The sequence below is a fragment of the Bos javanicus genome, chromosome 2 (assembly GCF_032452875.1).
Source record: "Bos javanicus breed banteng chromosome 2, ARS-OSU_banteng_1.0, whole genome shotgun sequence".
Classification (NCBI taxonomy): Eukaryota; Metazoa; Chordata; class Mammalia; order Artiodactyla; family Bovidae; genus Bos; species Bos javanicus.
In genome coordinates, this window is record NC_083869.1 from 129514773 (window position 1) to 129530477 (window position 15705).

At 43.7% G+C, this 15705-nt stretch overlaps 1 non-coding gene across 1 annotated transcript; it reads right to left on the bottom strand.

Annotated features, from left to right (window-relative positions):
- Positions 1–15393: 15393 nt before the first annotated feature.
- Positions 15394–15466, bottom strand: TRNAV-CAC (transfer RNA valine (anticodon CAC)). Its single transcript has one exon. It is a non-coding gene; the product is annotated as a tRNA-Val (tRNA).
- Positions 15467–15705: the final 239 nt, after the last annotated feature.

Below are 15705 nucleotides of genomic sequence, written 5' to 3' on the forward strand. Positions count from 1 at the left end.
CTCTGTGGGGATGAGCATCTTTTCATTAGCATTTGGCCATTGGCAGTCAATTTCTGCCACTGTCTGTGTCTTTAGCCCATTTATCACCGGTTCACTCACTAGAACTCTAGTGAGTTCTTTGTCTTCTTCCTATTTACTTCTTAGGACTGTTTTTTGCATTAACCCTTTGTTTTACGCGGAAGTATTTCCCCTAATTTACCTTGAGTTTGTGTATACTGTCATGTGCCAAAGAAAAAAGTTTACTTTTGTGTGTTGTCAAATCTGTTCAGGATGATACTATTTTAAGGAAAAGAAATTCATTTTTATCTTACAAGATAAACGTTTTTAGTTTAGACACAACTGCCGATTTTGCTTGGTTGCCAGATGCTTTACTATTCTAGGTATTGTGAAAGAGAAAAGGACAGAGGTCATTGGCTACAACAAACCTTTTTACACTGCTCTGTACCAGATAACGCCCCCACCTTCGGATGATGGAGCTGATAATGATGACGACGAAGACGACGACAAAAGCACCTGCTCTGCGTCACGTGCTGCGCCACGCTCTTCATTACACTCTACTCTGCGCTATCTCATTTCACCTTACAACAGCTTTTGGAGGTAGGTAGGGTTTTGTTTTGCCTTTTCTCCTTGAAATAGAATTCTCAGATCATAAAATTCACCCTTTTAAAATGTATATCACAAAACCCACAAAGCATAAAATGTATAATTCAGTGATTTTTGGTCTATTCACAAAGTTGGGTAACCGTCACCACTATCTAAATCTAGAACATTTTCATCACCACCACCCCCCAAAATAACAAAATACCATGGTAAACTGTTCTCATCTCCAGATGAGGAAACAGCCTCAGAGAGGCGATGCAACTTGGCCAAGACCACACAGCTGGGTCTGGATTTGAACCGAAGCCCCATTGCCTGGGATGGCATCTTCCTAACTGAGATCCAGTATTCTAGACCAGGGACCAGCAAACTTTTTCTTTAAAGAGCCAGATGGTAAATATTTTAGACTCTGAGTCACTCAGTAGGTAAGTATTCTTTTCACTGAATTTAGGGCAAAACAAGTGGAGAAAACCACTAGACCATTCAGGAATGACCTAAATCAAATCCATTATGATTATACAGTGGGAATGAGAAATAGATTTAAGGGATTAGATCTGATAGACAGAGTGCCTGATGAACTATGGATGGAGGTTCGTGACATTGTGCAGGAGACAGGGATCAAGACCATCCCCATGGAAAAGAAATGCAAAAAAGCAAAATGGCTGTCTGGGGAGGCCTTACAAATAGCTGTGAAAAGAAGAGAAGCGAAAAGCAAAGGAGAAATGGAAAGATATAAGCATCTGAATGCAGAGTTCCAAAGAATAGCAAGGAGAGATAAAAAAGCCTTCCTCAGCGATCAATGCAAAGAAATAGAGGAAAAAAACAGAATGGGAAAGACTAGAGATCTCTTCAAGAAAATCAGAGATACCAAGGGAACATTTCATGCAAAGATGGGCTTGATAAAGGACAGAAATGGTAGGGACCTAACAGAAGCAGAAGATATCAAGAAGAGGTGGCAAGAATACACAGAAGAACTGTACAACCAAGATAATCATGATGGTGTGATCACTCACCTAGAGCCAGACATCCTGGAATGTGAAGTCAAGAGGGCCTTAGAAAGCATCACTATGAACAAAGCTAGTGAAGGTGATGGAATTCCAGTTGAGCTATTTCAAATCCTGAAAGATGATGCTGTGAAAGTGCTGCACTCAATATGCCAGCGAATTTGGAAAACTCAGCAGTGGCCACAGGACTGGAAAAGGTCAGTTTTCATTCCAATCCCAAAGAAAGGCAATGCCGAAGATTGCTCAAACTGCCACACAATTGCACTCATCTCACACACTAGTAAAGTAATGCTCAAAATTCTCCGAGCCAGGCTTCAGCAATACGTGAACTGTGAAATTCCATATGTTGAAGCTGGTTTTAGAAAAGGCAGAGGAACCAGAGACCAAATTGCCAACATCCGCTGGATCATGGAAAAAGGAAGAGAGTTCCAGAAAAACATCTACTTCTGCTTTATTGACTATGCCAAAGCCTTTGACCGTGTGGACCACAATAAACTGTGGAAAATTCTGAAAGAGATGGGAATACCAGACCACCTGACCTGCCTCTTGAGAAGCCTGTATGCAGGTCAGGAAGCAACAGTTAGAACTGGACATGGAACTGGTTCCAAGTAGGAAAAGGAGTACGTCAAGGCTGTATATTGTCACCCTGCTTATTTAACTTATATGCAGAGTACATCATGAGAAACGCTGGGCTGGAAGAAGCACAAGCTGGTATCAAGATTGCCGGGAGAAATATCAATAACCTCAGATATGCAGATGACACCACCCTTATGGCAGAAAGTGAAGAGGAACTAAAGAGCCTCTTGATGAAAGTAAAAGAGGAGAGTGAAAAAGTTGGCTTAAAGCTCAGCATTCAGAAAACTAAGATCATGGCATCTGGTCCCATCACTTCATGGGAAATAGATGGGGAAACAGTGGAAACAGTGTCAGACTTTATTTTTGGGGCTCCAAAATCACTGTAGATGGTGATTGCGGCCATGAAATTAAAAGATGCTTACTCCTTGGAAGGAAAGTTATGACCAACCTAGATAGCATATTCAAAAGCAGAAACATTACTTTGCCAACAAAGGTCCATCTAGTCAAGGCTATGGTTTTTCCAGTGATCATGTATGGATGTGAGAGTTGGACTGTGAAGAAAGCTGAGCGCTGAAGAATTGATGCTTTTGAACTGTGGTGTTGGAGAAGACTCTTAAGACTCCCTTGGACTGCAAGGAGTCCAACCAGTCCATTCTAAAGGAGATCAGTCCTGGGTGCTTTTTGGAAGGACTGATGCTAAAGCTGAAACTCCAATACTTTGGCCACCTGATGTGAAGAGTTGACTCATTGGAAAAGACTCTGATGCTGGGAGGGATTGGGGGCAGGAGGAGAAGGGGACGACAGAGAATGAGATGGCTGGATAGTATCACCAACTCGATGGACATGAGTTTGGGTGAACTCCGGGTGTTGGTGATAGACAGGGAGGCCTGGTGTGCTGCAATTCATGGGGTCGCAAAGAGTCAGACACAACTGAGCAACTGAACTGAACTGAACTGAAGGATAACTCTATATTAAGAAGAAATGTCTAAATGCCCAAAAATGAGTCTAGATTCCAGGGAGGTATTCAAGCAGAGAGCAGGAAAGTAAGAAACAGTTTTAAAGGGTTGGGTCCAGAGTAGATCTGTTGGAGCCAGAGACTCCAGTTCCAAGTAGAGAGCACCAGGTCTGTGAGAAATCTCCCCTCTAAGCTCCATGCCTAAGAGCACTCATGGCATACAGCAGGCCATTCAGAGGGTGCATTGTAAGGTCTGCAGCATCAATGTGCTGCCCTGGCATCTCTGAGTCTCACAGGGCACCAAAGTCTAGCTCCCCTGCTCCAGACTTACTTCCCACCACCCTCAGGGAAAGGCTCCCCACCCTGCTAATCCCTCTACCAGCCAGATCAGCTGCCCAACTGACCCTCAGCCTAGCCTATTCCAACTCCCTGCCAGCCTGAGAAATTATTCAGATAAGCCAATCACTTCCTCCCAAGGAAACCAGGGGTCACCTCACCCTCTCTTTTACTATAAAGCCCACCCCCCACAGCTCCTGCTGGCTCACTCTGTTCCTGCATGTAACCCCCACGTGGCCCTCTGAGACTGGCCATGCTCTTTTCTGGGCTGTATGTTTGGTTAACATTACCTTCTGTTTGAGCTCATCTGTTCGCTCTCAGATGTCTTGCGTTCAGCTATCTATACTATTTAGGGCAGAGTTCCTCTCTCAACAGCCTGGCAAACAGGGCAAGCAGAAGACATCCCCTGCCCTTCCCCAGCATCATTTTCTGGTGTTGATGATCTGATTTTCCACTGGGAACACCCACCCCCCAACTCAGACCTTGTGGTTCAATTAGGACTGGCTCCCGCCATAACTCAGACCTGGCTAGTTAGCACGTCACATCCGTTTTGCCACAGTGATTGGTTCAGAGACAGACACATGCCCCAGCTTGATCCACCGAGAGTCAATTCCAGGACTTTTTTCCTGAAGCTATTGAGAAAGAGGCACTTTCTTTCTGCTAAGGTGGCTGAGCAAGTAAGATAACCACCAGAATTTACTGGTGACTGCTTTATTGCACTCATGGGGAGCCTGTTTGAGAATGAAGCTGATGCAGTGGAAAACAGAGCCTGGATCCAGCTACACGTGAAATGGTACCATTCTTAGACATTTTAAGTTCTGTGAGTCAATAAGTAGCCTCCCCCTTTCTTTCTTTTGCTTAGCTCAAAAGTGCTGGCTAATAATATGCTTAGTGAATATAAACTGAATGAATAAATGCATTCTCAGTGCTTGCTGCATCTGGTAGCCATCCATTTAAGAGAGAAGAAACCTTACCTGCTGGAAGCAGATAGAAGAAATCTAAGATGTGTGTGAAATTTGGGGGGAGAGGAGTTGTATGTTTTCATTACTCAAGCCACCCACTGAGGACACAGGACCAGGAAGGACTGCCCTACCCGGGAGGAGCCTCCCTGTATCATATCACGTGCCTGCTGGTGGTCCTGTTCCCTTGGATGAATCGTTCAAGCCCAAGGCTTTTTCTCCCAGGTGTGCACAGTGTGGTTGGAGAGTATCACGTACTTGGCCAAATATTTGGTTTTCCATGAAACAAGCCGTTGACAAGTTACCAAAGCACAACTATGACTGATTCCTAGTGTAACTCAATCCAGTGACTGTAGTCACAGTCTTTGCAGGCGTTGCTAACCTGGGTCTATGGACTCCTGAGTTCCATGGACAGATTTCAGGCAGGACATGGACTTGAATAGGGGAAAAAATTATGCCTTAGTTTTCACTATCTTCTATCCCAAAGTTTAGAATGAATCAGGGCAATAGTCATACCTGTGCCTTTGGTTCCAATAAAAATCACAGATATTTTGGTTCCACATGATGGTACTATCATGTGGAGGAGAAGAGAGTGAAAAAGTTGGCTTAAAGCTCAGAAAACTAAGATCATGGCATCCGGTCCCATCATGGCAAATAGGTGAGGAAGCTGTGGAAACAGTGGCTGACTTTGTTTTCTTGGGCTCCAAAATCACTGCAGATGGTAATTGCAGCCATGAAATTAAAAGACGCTTACTCCTTGGAAGGAAAGTTATGACCAACCTAGACAGCATATTAAAAAGCAGAGACATTGCTTTGCCAACAAAGGTCCGTCTAGTCAAGGCTACGGTTTTTCCAGTAGTCATGTATGGTTGTGAGAGTTGGACTGTGAAGAAAGCTGAGCACCGAAGAATTGATGCTTTTGAACTGTGGTATTGGAGAAGACTCTTGAGAGTCCCTTGGGCTACAAGGAGATCCAACTAGTCCATCCTAAAGGAGATCAGTCCTGGGTGTTCATTGGAAGGACTGACATTGAAGCTGAAACTCCAATACTTGGGCATCTAATGTGAAGAGCTGACTCATTGGAAAAGACTCTGATGCTGGGAAAGATTGAGGGCAGGAGGAGAAGGGGACAACAGAGGATGAGATGACTGGATGGCATCACTGACTCAATGGACATGGGTTTGGGTGGACTCCGGAAGTTGGTGATGGACAGGGAGGCCTGGCGTGCTGTGGTTTACGAGGTCGCAAAGAGCCAGACACAACTGAGTGACTGAACTGAACTGATGGTTATTGCAGGTACCCTGAAATATTGTTTATGTCACTGAAGTGACGTATAAGTCGCTCAGTTGTGTCCGACTCTTTGCGACACTTAGACTGTAGTCCGTGGAATTCTCCAGGCCAGAGTACTAGAATGGGTAGCCTTTCCTTTCTCCAGGGAATCTTCCCAACCCGGGGATCTTCCCAACCCAGGTCTCCCAAATTGCAGGCGGATTCTTTACCAGCTGAGCCACAAGGGAAGCCCAAGAATACTGCAGTGGGTAGCCTATCGCATCTCCAGTGGATCTTCCCTACCCAGAAATCAAACCAGGGTCTTCTGAATTGCAGGTGGATTCTTTACCAACTGAGCTACTAGGAAAGCCACTTTATGTCACTACAACTTTGAAATGAGAATGCCAGATCTTGTTATTTAATGCGTTAATAAAGAAACACCCTTATTATATCATGGGGCTTTTAAAAAGTATTTTGACAACTATATTTCATTATCATTTGTTTTCTTTGCAAACCTATGTATTTTATTTTGGGCATTTAAAAACACATTCTGAGGAGGAATCTATAGGTTTCACTAGATTGTCAAAGGGTCTGAAGCCCAAAAAGAGCCCTTTTGTCTTGTTATTCCCTGAATCCAGTTCTTAGCCTCAGAGAACTTCTGTATACCCACCTATAAACAGGAACAGGAATACCTATATTACAAGGTAATTGTGGGACTTCCCTGGTGGGCCATTGGCTAAGACTTTGCACTCCCAATGCAGGGAGTCTGGGTTCAATCCTTAGTCAGAGGACTAGATCCCAAATTGCTCAACTAAGACCCGACACAGCCAAATAAATAAATATATGTTTTTTAAAAAATACAAGATAATTGTAATGTTTAAATGACATAAACCTAGTATCTAGCCTGCTGCTTAATACACACGAGGACACCTGGGCATGTTTATTCCTTTCTTCATTTCCAGCAGTTCCTAGCTGGTGATGCAGCATAAGGCACAGGGAATCAGCTCTAGAACTTCCCAGGTTCAAATCCCACTTTTGCTGTTTTATTAGCTGTGTGATCTTAGTTCTCTAAGTCTTCTTCCTCATTGTTGAACTGGGTCATTTCTTTCCAGTGGTGTTACAAGCATGAAAGATTTTATATATGTAAAATGCCCCATATAGTGCCTGGAGCAGAGGAGATTCTGAAAAATAGAAGCTACAGAGTTCCTTTGTAGTTCCAGTGGCTGAGACTCTGTGTTCCCAATGCAGGGGGCCCGGGTTCCATCCCTGGTCAGGAAACTAGATCCCACATGCCAGAACTGAGACCCAGCACAGCCAAATAAATAAATATTAAAAACAAAAAATAGAAGCTGCTCTCATCACCAACAGTCACAACAGTTTCTATCCAAAAAAAAGCTGGACACTGGCTAGCACGTGCCCAAGTTATCCTTGCTTTGCCAGAGAACCAGCCTCATCCTCAGCTTACCCCTTAATGGTCTTAGTCACCTCTTCTAAGTGTTGGGTAAGCATCTGGGGATTTCTCCTCCCTGATTTAGCTTTTCCCCTAGTCACTCCCTCAGGATAATTCTGGAGGCAGCCTGGTACTGTCCTCGTGCGTAAAGTACTAGGTGGTCAGAGCTGAAATGACCTTTGGACCTTGTGGTATGCATAGGGAAACAGTCCTATGAGAATAAAGAGATTTTTTTTTTCAAGGTTGTGCAGATTTCCTTCAAGAACATAGATTAAGTTGCTATCCTTTCTAGAAATTGTTTCATCTTTTCTCTGCATCCTTCCTCCCTGAAAAAGAATGAAAGTGTAGGCATTTCAAGAAAGTGTAGGTGAATAATAATGATGAATAATAAAAGAGCTAACTGTCACGCATTTAATCATGCCTGGCCTTGTGGAACAAAATGAAGCAGGGCAAAGGCTAACAGGGTTTTGCCAAGAGAACACACTGGTCATAGCAAACACCCTCTTCCAACAACACAGGAGACAACCCTACACATTGACATCACCAGATGGTCAATACCAAAATCAGATTGATTATTCTTTGCAGCCAAAGATGGAGAAGCTCCATACAGTCAGCAAAAACAAGACTGGGAGCTGACTGTGGCTTAGATCATGAAATCCTTATTGCAAAATTCAGACTTAAATTGAAGAAAGCAGGGAAAACCACTAGCTCATTCAGGTATGACCTAAATCAAATCCCTTACAATTATACAGTGGAAGTAAGAAACAGATTCAAGGGATTAGATCTGATAGATAGAGTGCCTGAAGAACTATGGATGGAGGTTCATAAACCTGAACAGAAAAAGAAATGCAAAAAGGCCAAATGGCTGTCTGAGGAGGCCTTACAAATAGCTGAGAAAAGAAGAGAAGAGAAAGGCAAAGGAGAAAAGGAAAGATATATCCATCTGAATGCAGAGTTCCAAAAAATAGCAAGGAGAGATAAGAAAGTCTTCCTCAGCGATCAATGCAAAGAAATAGAGGAAAACAACAGAATGGGAAAGACTAGCGATCTCTTCAAAAAAATTAGAGATACCAAGGGAACATTTCATGCAAAGATGGACTTGATAAAGGACAGAAATGGTAGGGACCTAACAGAAGCAAAAGATATTAAAAAGAGGTGGCAATAATAGTTAGAAGAACTATACAAAAAGATCTTCACGACCCAGATAATCACAGTAGTGTGATCACTCACCTAGAACCAGACATCCTGGAGTGTGAGGTCAGGTGGGCCTTAGGAAGTATCACTACGAACAAAGCTAGTGAAGGTGATGGAATTCCAGTTGAGCTATTTCAAATCCTAAAAGCTGATGATGTGAAAGTGCTGCACTCAATATGCCAGCAAATTTGGAAAACTCAGCAGTGGCCACAGGACTGGAAAAGGTCAGTTTTCATTCCAATCCCAAAGAAAGGCAATGCCAAAGAAAGTTCAAACTATCACACAATTGCACTCATCTCACATGCTAACAAAGTAATGCTGAAAATTCTCCAAGTTAGGCTTCAACAGTATGTGAACAGAGAACTTCTAGATATTCAAGCTGGATTTGGAAAAGGCAGAGGAACCACAGATCAAATTGCCGACATCCATTGGATCATCAAAAAAACGAGAGAATCCCAGAAAACTTCTGCTTCACTGACTACACTAAAGCCTTTGACTGTGTGGATCACAACAAACTGGAAAATTCTTAAAGAGGTGGGAATATGAGACTACCTTACCTGCCTCTTGAGGAATCTGTAAGCAGGTCAAGAAGCAATAGTTTGAACTGGACATAGAACAACAAACTGGTTCCAAATAGGCAAAGGAGTACGTCAAGGCTGTATATTATCACCCTGCTTATTTAACTTATATGCAGAGTACACCATATGAAATCCCGGGCTGGATGATCACAAGCTGGAATCAAGATTGCTGGGAGAAATATCAATAACCTCAGATGTGCAGATGATACCACCCTTATGGCAGAAAGCGAAGAGGAACTAAAGAGCCTTTTGATGAAAGTGAATGAGAAGAGTGAAAAAGCTGGCTTAAAACTCAACATTAAAAAAATGAAGATCATGGTATCTGGTCCCATCACTTCATGGCAAATAGATGGGGAAACAGTGGAAACAGTGACAGACTTTATTTTCTTGGGCTCAAATATCACAGCAGATGGTGACTTCAGCCATGAAATTAAAAGACGTTTGCTCCTTGAAAGAAAAGTTATGACCAACCTAGACAGCATATTAAAAACCAGAGACATTTGTTTGCCAACAAAAGTCCATCTCGTCAAGGCTATGGTTTTTCCAGTAGTCATGTATGGATGTGAGAGTTGGACTATAAAGAAAGCTGAGTGCCAAAGAATTGATGCTTTTGAACTGTGGTGTTGGAGAAGACTCTTGAGAGTCCCTTGGACTGCAAGGAGATCCAACCAGTCCATCCTAAAGGAGATCAGTCCTGGGTGTTCATTGGAAGGACTGATGCTGAAGCTGAAGCTCCACTACTTTGGCCACCTGGTGTGAAGAACTGAGTCATTGGAAAAGACCCTGATGCTGGGAAAGATTGAAGGCAGGAGGAGAAGGGGATGAGAGAGGATGAGATGGTTGGATGGCATCACCAACTCAATGGACATGAGTTTGAGCAAGCTCCAGTAGTTGGTGGTGGACAGGGAGGTCTGGTGTGCTGCAGTGCATGGGGTCACAAAGAGTCCGACATGACTGAGAGAGTGAACTGAACTGAGCCTTGTGTTAAGAGCTGGACACACAGCCCCTCACACCAGCTTGCTCCAACCTAGGAAGCAGGTATTACTGTCCCCATCTTACAGAAGAGGACACCCCGGAGAGGGACACATATCTTGCCCTCAGTCATACAGTGAGTGAGCAGGGCCAGGGTTTGAATTCTGAGCTGGCTCAGCAGCTGTGCTCTTTTCTGGATGACATTCCAAAGCCTCTTCTGCTTCTCACATTTACTGAGTTCCAGTGACACTGTGCTTTACACTCATGCTGTTGTCTGGGGTCAGCGCTGTGCCTGGGGGGTGGGAGACTCTCACTCCTGAAGTCTTTCACGTGTACAACACTGTGCCCTCTACCCCAAACCCCAGAGTCAAGAGCTGGTGCCAGCTGTAGTCCGTGTCTGCTTCAACCGGAACCCGATTTCAAGGGGAGCCTTGGAGCTGAGTTGACCAGTGGCCTGCCCCATGGGTACCGTTCTTTCTGTCTCTCAGACAGGGCTGCGTGGACCTGCTAGGGCTTCCCTGGGGACTAAGACCTTAAAGAATCTTCCTGCAATGCAGGAGATCTGGCTCAATCCCTGGGTCAGGAAGATCCCCTGGAGAAGGGAATGGCTACCCCCTCCAGTATTCTTGCCTAGAGAATTCCCTGGACAGAGGAGCCTGGCAGGCTACAGCCCATGGGGTTGTAAAGCGTCAGATGTGACTGAGCGACTATCACGTGCTATGATACCTGCTACATGGACCTGTTCATAGTGTTTGCATTATTGGGGTTGATTTGTATGTGTGCTCAGCGTGCATCCACAGCCCCCACCTTGAAAGCAGATGGGCACTCTGTGCCTTTGAAAGAAACATAATTAAGGCAATTTAGCATCTTTCTCAAGGGATGCTCTTTCTCCACATGGGAGGAAATAACTTTGGAGCTGCGTTAAAATGTTTGAAGTTTAATTCTGTGATGCTCACAGCTGGTCTAATCTAGAGGGGTGGTGGGGGAAGCATTTTTCCCCCTGGGGTGGGATATGGGGGAGGGGGCACAAGAAGAGAGGGATGGGGATTCCTTTGTGACTCTGAGAAGGTCTTTTTCCCTTTCTGAGGCTCAGTGACCACATTTGTTTTTTAGACGTAAAAATAAAACAACCACTCAGCAATAGTTTGAGGAGCAGCCTTACTGATTCAGAATCCCTGGAGACACTTAACAAGATTCACAATAGATCCTGACTCAAGCCAGGCTGGGAATTCTCTGGTTCAGAATTACAGTATCCTGGGAGACTGGTTCTAGGACATCCTATCAATACCAAAATACATGATGCTCAGTTCAGTTCAGTTCAGTCGCTCAGTCGTGTCCAACTCTTTGCGACCCCATGGACTGCAGCATGCCAGGCTTCCCTGTCCATCACCAACTCCCGGAGCTTGCTCAAACTCATGTCCGTTGAGTCAGTGATGCCATCCAACCATCTCATCCTCTGTTGTCCCCTTTTCCTCCTTCCTTCAATCTTTCCCAGCATCAGGGTCTTTTCAAATGAGTCAGTTCTTCGCATCAGGTGGCCAAAGTATTGGAGTTTCAGCTTCAGCATCAGTCTTTCTAATGAATATTTAGGACTGATCTCCTTTAGGATGGACTGGTTGGATCTCCTTGCAGTCTAAGGGATTCTCAAGAGTCTTCTCCAACACCACAGTTCAAAAGCATCAATTCTTTGGTACTCAGCTTTCTTTATAGTCCAACTCTCACATCTATACGTAACTACTGGAAAAACCATAGCTTTGACTGGACAGGCCTTTGTTGGCAAACTAATGTCTCTGGCTTTTAATATGCTGTCTAGGTTGTTCATAGCTTTTCTTCCAAGGAGCAAGCATCTTTTAATTTCATGGCTGCAATGAAACGATGAACCACGCCATGTAGGGCCACCCAAGATGGACAGGTCATGGTGGAAAGTTCTGACAAAACATGGTCCACCGAAGGGAATGGCAAACCACTTCAGTATTCTTGCCTTGAGAACCCCATGAACAGTATGAAAAGACAGAAAGATAGGACACTGAAAGATGAACTCTCCAGGTCTGTAGGTGCTCAATATGCTACTGGAGATCAGTGGAGAAATAACTCCAGAAAGAATGAAGAGACAGAACCAAAGCAAAAACAATACCCAGGATGTGACTGGTGATGGAACTAAAGTCTGATGCTGTAAAGAACAATATTGCATAGGAATCTGGAATGTTAGGTCCATGAATCAAAGCAAATTGGAAGTAGTCAAGCAGGAGATGGCAAGAGTGAACATCAACATTTTAGGAATCAGTGAACTAAAATGGACTGGAATGGGTTAATTTAACTCAGATGACCATTATATCTCCTACTGTGGGCAAGAATCCCTTAGAACAAACAGAGGAGCCATTATAGTCAACAAAAGAGCCCGAAATGCAGTACTTGGATAGAATCTCAAAAATGACAGAATGATCCCTGTTCATTTCCAAGGCAAACCATTCAATATCACGGTAATCCAAGTCTATGCCCCGACCAGTAATGCTGAAGAAGGGGAGTTGAACGGTTCTATGAAGACCTACAAGACCTTCTAGCACTAACACCAAGAAATGATGATGCTCAAGTCCCTTACAATTAGCCCTGCATATCCCTGGTGTGGAACCCGTTGGATAAGGAGGGTCAACTCTATCCTTTGCTTTATTGAAAATGCTTTTATTTTTTGTGTTTGTAGAATTATAGAGCCACAATTTTATATAGCTTCTCTTAAATAGTGTGGCACATGAAGCTTGCTAATGTAATGTAGCTTGCTCAAAAGCTTCATAATTAATTTTTCTCTTGTATATGCATATGTATCTTTTAAAGTTCATTGACAGTTTATTAAAACGCACAAAGACATAACAAATCCAAAAAAATCCCAAAGTACAAGTAGTGTGAAACTTAAATTTTTTATCATTTTGTGTATGTATTTCGAATACACATAAGTTATACATTTGTTAAAAGAAATGCCAACAATAAGAGGAAAATGCCAACATATAAGAGAGTAAAAGATGAAATTCCTTTGCACTCAGTCTGTTCCCCTCCCTCCTCAGCTGACTTTTAAAAAAAATATTTATTTTTATTTATTTTAGCTGTGCCAAGTCTTAGTTGCAGCACGTGGGATATAGTTCCCTGACTAGGGATCAAACTTGGGCCCCCTACATTGGGAGGAAGGAGGCTTAGCCACTGGGCCACCAGGGCAGTCCCCAGTTGACCATCGTTAATAACTTGGTGTGATTCCTTCCAGGTCGCTTTGCTAGCAGTTATGTTCATTTTTAAAGTTTTGCATATACACAAACATAGTTTTGGTACATGAGTGGGATCACACCATACACTGTTCTGTAACTTACTTTTTTCACTTTAGCTTTTTTCACTCAAAGAGCTTATCACACCAATACACAGAGATCTGCCTAACTATTTTTAACTGCTTTATGGTAACTCATAAGTAGACATAATTTATTTAGCTAAAGGAATACAAAGGCTTTGAAGTCATCTTCATTTTTTTTACAGTGATAAACATACATCTGTGTACACATGGGAGAGTTTATTTTTAGGATGATACTTAGCAATGGAATTGTCAAAGCATGCTTACTCAAACTTTTGACACTTGATGCCAAATTATCTTCCAAAAAGACTACCCTTATTTGCACTTCTCTCAGTAGTGAATAGGGCTTCCCTGAAGGTTCATAACAGTAAAGAGTCTGCCTGCAATGCCAGAGACTCAGGTTCAATCCCTGGGTTGGGAAGATCCCCTGAAGAAGGGAATGGCTACTCACTTCAGTATTCTTGCCTGGAGAATTCCATGGAATTTTGAGAAGCCTGGTGGTCCACAGTCCATGGGGCTGCAAAGAGTCAGGTGTGACTGAGCACAGTAGTGAATGAGGGTCCCATTTCCCTACACCCTAGCCAACTTTGGGTATCACCAATCTTTTAAAACTTCTTCTCTGATGGGTGAAAGTCAGTTCTAATTTTACAAATTGTGTTTCAAATGAAAGTTTATAGCTGCATGGATTTCAGAGGATTTTTTTTTTTTTTTAACGTTTTGAAGGGAACACCTGAGATTTTAAAAGGATGCTTGGGAATCTCAAATGGATCTGTCAAGTCATTATCCATGTCAGAAAGTTGCCTTGAATTTCAGAAACTGTCAAACTTTCTCTTTTTTTGGAGTAATTAGAGCTGATCTTTACCTGACAATTAAATTTGGAAGCATCCGTGCATTTTTTTTCTTCCAAACCACTTTGTAGAATTAAATTCTGCCTTTCAGCTTAGTTGGGGCCCAGTGGGTGTGGTATGATGGGGTTATAAAGTAATGAGACTGGTAGATGTGTGGGTTTACAGCATCAGCCCCATTTGTTTCTGCTCAGTCCAACTTTAAGAAAGAATCTGTGGGCTTCCCTGGTGGTCCAGAGGCTAAGTCTTAGAGTTCCTAAAGCAAGGGGCTGGGTTTTGATCCTTGGTTTGTTTCCTCATCTGTAGAACTGGGATAATCAAGTACCGACCTCATGATCAGTTGGGAGCTATTACGTGGAAAGTGTGCCTCAAGGCGGTGCTTAGCATCCCATGGGCCCTAGTGGGCAGCTCTTGTTTTTTCCCAGCTCTCCCCAGGGAGCCCCAGAGAATTATTTCACCCCTCTGAGCCTCAGATAGTCCATCTGTAAAATGGGAATGACAGGGACTTCCGTGGTGGTCCAATGGCTAAGACTCTGAACTCCCAATGGATCCGAGGTTCAACCAAGAGTCAAGGAACCAGATCCCACATGCTGCAATTAAGGCCCAGTGCAGCCAAATAAATAAATTTTTTAAAAAATGGGAATGAGAGTCCAATCCTCAAACGCTGTCGTAAGATTAATTAAGGAATTATTTGAGTGCTGCATCCAGTGCCTTGACACCCTCCCAGCCTCATCTGTTTCTCTGGCCTCAGCTCTTTCTCTCATCGATGGACACGTGGAGAGGAGTGGCGTCCTGGAATTCTCTGGGAACTACAAGATTGTGGAGGGCGGCAGGACTGACTGAGGATGCTCTCTGTGTCTCTCCCTGAGTCTAAAATTGGTCCTGTGAACCTACTGGGATTCTCAGAAATAGTCCTAGTTTTTCTTCCCTCATCTTCCCCACAACCACTGCCTTAAGTCAGGCCCCATGCTTCATCCTGCCCCGTCTTCCCTTCTGCAGATCCTCATCTTCACCCACGCTTTACCCTAGTTCTGGAGGTTTCTCCATATCACACACCAAGTCTGTGTTACCAAGCCAAACGTGGGTCCACTCACCTGGGCAGTAAAACCAGTCAACTGACACGGAGTTGCTGTGAAGCCAAGTGCAGCATTCCTTGCAGAGCACCGAGCAAGGAGTCCAGGCAGCTAATGCTCCAAAGACCTGAGCCACTGATGGTTTTCAGGGAAAGGGTTTTTTCTCTCTCTCTCTCTTCAATATTTATTAATTTATTTGGCTGTGCTGGGTCTTAGTTGCAGCATGCAAACCCTTACTTGTAGCATGTGGGATGTTGTTCCCTGACCAGGGATCGAACCTGGGCCCCGTGCACTGTGAGTGCAGAGTCTTAGCCACTGGACCACCAGGGAAGTCCTAGGGAAAGGTTTTTAAATACAGAGTGAGGGAGGGAAGTTGTGGAGTGTGTGATCAGCTTGTGGACAATTCTTCTGACTGATTGGTGCTGAGGTCATCAGGAGTCAATATCATCAACCTTCTGGGGTCTACAGGCTTATGGGTAGCACGCAGTTAATCTCTTCCATCTGGTGGCGGTTTTAGTCTCTGCAAGACAGCTCAAAGGATATAGGTCAGAATATTATCTATAGCACTT